We start from the raw sequence: 5,829 nt of genomic DNA, 5'->3' as shown, positions 1-5,829 counted from the left end.
CGCACTAAATACTGTATCAATTAGCGATATCAGAACTCCAATATTGCAGATACAGAGGATTTAGATAACGGATTAACTTATTAATTCATATACTAGCTACATCCTATGTCATTACTTAAAAATTAATTATTGAGATGAGAATAAAGTCTCTTCTTCCTCGCGTTGTCCCGGCATTTTGCCACGGCTCAAGGGAGCCTGGGGTCCGCTTGGCAACTAATCCCAGGAATTGGCGTGGGCACTAGTTTTTACGAAAGCGACTGCCATCTGACCTTCCAACCCAGAGGGTAAACTAAGCCCTTATTGGGATTAGTCCGGTTTCCTCACGATGTTTTCCTTCACCGAAAAGCGACTGGTCAAAGAACGATCAAAAAATGATTAAATGATATTTCGTACATAAGTTCCGAAAAACTCATTGGTACGAGCCGGGGTTTAAACCCGCGACCTCCGGATTGCAAGTCGCACACTCTTACCGCTAGGCCACCAGCGCTTCACAAGAATGAGATGAGAATAAAGTATGTGATATAAAGTAATTTTTGGTCCCGATAGCCAAAGGTTGTCTGAAAGAGATTGCTCTTAAGCGAGAATACCGCCTGTTGTTACCTCTATCCCATTGTCCTTGCTTATGTTTCTTTACACTTATTATAAACTATGTTAGGTGTGCAATAAAGAGTATATTGTTATACAATTTCGTTTTTACTATCCGATTTCATCCAACGAGACAGGTTACATTATTTTATTAGTGTACATATCGATTTTCTCTTGAGCGAGTGCTTTCAACCAAACCAGAGTGTTTGTTTTGAAACGAAACTCGAGATAAGTTGAGTGCCACGTTGTGTGTTATGAAGATTATAACGAGCCCAAACTCTATTGAGTGTTGTCGATTTATTACAGAATTCTTTAGTACAGTCAGCAATACTATTCACTTATATAGCACCTTTACATATAAACTACTGTGCATGGGCACAGAATAAATAATAGTACTAGGTACAGAAGATTCACTCTCTAACAAAACGCGTCTATTACGACAGATATGACCGCTAGGTGGCGCAAGCGCGAGCAGGCGTCCGTTCCGTAGCGGTGCGCGGCTACTACTATGGCTAGACACCAAAATTGGTGTGGGCCGCATGTACTTGTAGCGACGCGACGAAATCGCGGAGCGAGCCACGCGCGCCTGTCCGGGTGAAATGGAATTAAAAATCGAGGCTAAATAAGTTACTTAATGGCTAAAATGGCTCACTAGAAATGCCTTTTATGACATGTCAGAATATAATAATATTAAACCAAAAATAAAGTGACAGTGATACAGTGAAGTGAAGTATAGTAGTAGTAAAAGTAACAGTGCTTAGTGATAGGAAAGTGAACCTTAAAGTGCAGTGTTTAAGTGCGGATTTAGAACAGCCAGGTGCGAACATTTGGAATGTCAACTGTCAACTGTCACATCAAGCGGATGTCTAAATTTTTCTCTCCTAAATATTTATTAATTTTTTAGCTTCGTTAATTCAATTTCGATTGACGCAAAACACAAACAGAAGAGAATATATCTATTGCTCGAAAATTAATCGAACAATCTGTTCTTAAGAGTGAACTACGCCAGCAGCATGCCTAGTACAAAGTGTCCTATCTTAGAGTTTCTCTTCCATAATACAGATTAATACCGAATATTCACAACAATCAAGCCATACGTCGTTCGATTTTGAAAAATAAAATTCTTATAATCCTCGAAAACCTGGTTTCCGGTTACGGAAGACTCCCATCACTAGCGGCTCCACTTGACTCCAATCCCAAACTCCTTAGGCGCCGACAGCGAAGCGCGAGGGTCTGGCCGGAAACACCATCGAAACGGAAGTCTCGCGTCGACGGAGCCCTGTGACATCAGTGTCATTTTGATAGTTCCTTTTATTTGTTTATTTGTGATTTGTGTTCTTATGGTTATTTAAGTTACCTTGTAAGCTCTGTTTTAATACTAACTACTGTCGATGGCTTCACCCCCGCATGCCAACAGCCAGCACAATTCACAACTAACTGCTGTGTCGCTCGATGATTATGTTCAATGCCCTCATTGCCCGGCCCCAAAACTCTTGAAAGGTCGCCGAGGTCTCCACATCCACCTAGGCAAGTGTCACAAACTCACCTTCAGCCAAATTCCCACTATATCTCACTCCTCATCAGCTCCAGCACCGATCAGTCACACCAATCTCTCGGATAAACTAAGCATTCCCGATCCTCCTAGTTCAGCCTTACCATGCCTACAATGCTCGGAAGACGCAGTCCAAATAGCCATCGCGTCATTTAAAAATGGCTCTGCAGGCGGCTTAGATGGAATAACCCCACAACATTTAAAAGACCTAACTTCAGGTATGCCTTGCGGCCAAAGTAATCACTTACTTGCAAGCATTACTCGTCTCGTTAACTTGATGCTTGCAGGAAAAGTTAACCCTTCTATTTTACCAACCCTCTACGGCGCTAATCTCTGCGCCTTGAAAAAAAAAGATGGGGGAATCAGACCCATCGCCGTAGGCTCAACCCTCCGCAGACTAACCTCCAAAATTTGCTGTAAATATATCATTTCGGACCTAGAAAAAAAATTTCAACCCATCCAACTCGGATTTGGTAGCAAAGGTGGTTGCGAAGCAGCCGTTCACGCCTGTCGAACTTTCCTGCATAGCCCCGAATGCCAGGTACTGCTCAAAGTCGACGTCAAAAATGCTTTCAATTCAGTAGACAGAGGCGCTCTGTTGACAGAAATCCAAAAACATAGTCCTAGTATCTATCCATACATGTGGCAGTGCTATAGCTCTCCCACAAAGCTGTCCTACAAAAAAAACAATATCCTGTCCTGCGTTGGCTGTCAACAGGGTGACCCTCTAGGACCGGCCATCTTCAGCCTTGCTATTCATCCCATTATTTCGGCACTAAATTCCAAATTCAACGTTTGGTACCTCGACGATGGTAGCCTGGGAGGCGAAGCGAATTTCGTCCTTAATGATCTTTTATCCATCATCAACCAATTCAAATCAATAGGACTAGAACTAAACACAAACAAGTGCGAACTCTATATCAACCCAGACATTTCAGACAAGCTACAAATCCAGCAAAATTTTGAAAACATCTGCCCAGGTATTAAAATAATGCAAAAAGACTCGCTCTGCCTGCTGGGTGCACCTGTTTTCGAGGAATCTTTTCCTGATTTCATCAAGTCAAAAGTTGATATTTTTTCTGAATTCTCGGGCCGACTCCTCGAAATTAATTCCCACATGGCACTCTGTATTCTTCGTTCCTGCCTTTTCGTTCCCAAATTGACATATTCCCTACGCTGCAGTCCCTTATGGAAGTTTCCAAACTTAACCGCATCCATAGACTTAATCCTGCACACCCAACTGGAAAAAATTTTAAATGTCAAAATTAACGATCGCCAATTCCTCCATGCCACCCTACCAATTAGATTTGGAGGACTCGGTATCCGTCAAATATCAGGTGTCGGCTTACCCGCGTTTCTGTCCTCAGTACATAGTACGCTCACCCTCGTAGGCAATATCCTTACGCCATCACTCTGTGGTTTCGAGGTAGCGTACTTGTCTGAGGCCGAAGACGCCTGGAAAATAGCCTGCCCTGGAAGAGACCTACCCATAGATAAATCAGTTCAGAGAATCTGGGATCAACCTATCTGCACTCAAGTACATTCCCACATCCTAAACTCTTGCCTCTCCAGCCAGGAAAGGGCACGCATTTTGGCTGTTTCGGAAAGAGAATCTGGCTCCTGGTTACATGCTCTCCCCTCCTCCAACTACGGTACATTGCTCGACAACAATACCCTCAGGCTGGCTGTCGGTCTTCGCCTGGGATCCAACATTGTCGCACCCCATCGCTGCCCCTGCGGAACTTTTGTGGACAGCCTTGGACACCACGGTTTATCGTGTTCTAAGAGTGCCGGCCGCCTATCACGCCATGCCTGCCTTAACGACATCCTCCGTCGGGCCTTCGTCAGCGCCAACGTTCCAGCGATTCTTGAACCACCTGGCCTCGCGCGTGACGATGGCAAAAGACCCGACGGAATGACCCTTGTGCCCTGGAGTGTGGGACGGGCCCTTATTTGGGACGCAACGTGTGTGGACACCCTGGCACCGTCCCACCTCGGTTCAACATCACTGAGAGCGGGCGGGGCGGCCGCAGCTGCTGAGGCGGCAAAATGCCGCAAATATATAGCTCTCACTGACCGGCATATATTTGCGGCATTTGCAGTAGAAACTCTGGGACCGTGGTGCCCAGGGGCCCATAAACTAGTTCGGCAGCTGTCAAAAAAAATCTTCGAGGTCACCGGGGACCGTAGGGCTGGCTCGTTCCTCGCCCAACGGATCGGCATAGCCATCCAAAGGGGGAACGCAGCCAGCCTTATGGGAACCCTCCCACATGGATCGGACCTGGGTGATCTAGCCTAATATATACATATTGGGCTAGGTCACCCACATTATCTTTATTTATTTTTTAGGTATTCGTTTTAGTTTTGTAGGTAGTTTTAATTTTAGGTTAATTTTTATTTTAAGTCTGTTATTAATTATGTTTATGGTTTTAATAAAAAATAATATTAATAATAATGATTTAATTGTAATTTAATTTTTTAATTTATTTTATTTATTTGAATTATGTTGATTATTATAATAGTGTTTTATTTTACTGTAACTCATGACTCATGAATATTATATTAATGAATTGAAATTGACTAATTATAAGTATTAATTTTTGACATATAAAGTTTGTAATTTTATGAATAAAGAAATATGAAATATAATAAAGAATTTTTCTGGTGGTCAGGATTCTGTTGTTATGTTACTTAAGTCAAAAAGGGTCTTCATCTTTATACCTAGACGATTTTACGTGTGGGCCGCATGTACTTGTAGCGACGCGACGAAATCGCGAAGTGAGCCATGCCTGGCATAGGGTCACTTTTCTCTGCAGCTGACTGTACCTACATTTTCAGGTTCCGTCATCAGGCCAGTTTGATGGTAAATCATTTAACCCCTATGGCACTATCAAAATCGTTATCTGCCTCTGTATCTAATATGCAAGAGGCCTAATCGAGCGACAGAGGCAGATAAATGTTTTAGATTTTTCGATGTTGGCGGTATGCCTTCAGCTTACTCGGGAACCAGGAAGTAAGTCAAATTAAAATTGCAAGGTTTTATTACAAACAGACAAAAGAATAATGTATATATGTTAATAAAATTTATGGATAATGGTGTCATTTATTTTTTAATTTGATTACGATAATACAAACAGTACTTAATCTGCATGTATTAGATAAATAATAATAGATAAGCTGATTTTGTATTGTAATCATAATAATATGAACTTTCTCTGAAAACATAATCATTTTACAGAGTCATTAAAACATTGGGTTGGTTTTTATTTTATTTAAGAACTAGCGACCCGCCCCGGCTTCGCACGGGTTAACAAATTAACATAAACCTTCCTCTTGAATCACTCTAACTAATAAAAAAAAAACCGCATCAAAATCCGTTGCGTAGTTTTAAAGATCTAAGCATACATAGGGACAGACAGACAGCGGAAAGCGACTTTGTTTTATACTATGTAGTGATGTTTGTTTTCGTAAGATTTGGAATTTGGGTGATTCGAAGAGGTTTTCATTCTGGGCGGAATAAATACGAAATACCAACTTATCCAAAGAATTTAGTTTGTTTAATTTTCCTTTCAGTTACGAAAATACAATTACGTTTTCGTAACTGAGAGTATTATTTTTAGGATATGAGGTGTATTGCGCCTATTTAAAAAATACATTAGTTAAATTATATAAATAATACGAAACATAATTCT

Source organism: Cydia amplana, chromosome 26 (genome assembly GCF_948474715.1).
Source record: "Cydia amplana chromosome 26, ilCydAmpl1.1, whole genome shotgun sequence".
NCBI classification, from domain to species: domain Eukaryota; kingdom Metazoa; phylum Arthropoda; class Insecta; order Lepidoptera; family Tortricidae; genus Cydia; species Cydia amplana.
Note: the sequence above shows the minus strand (reverse complement) of the source record.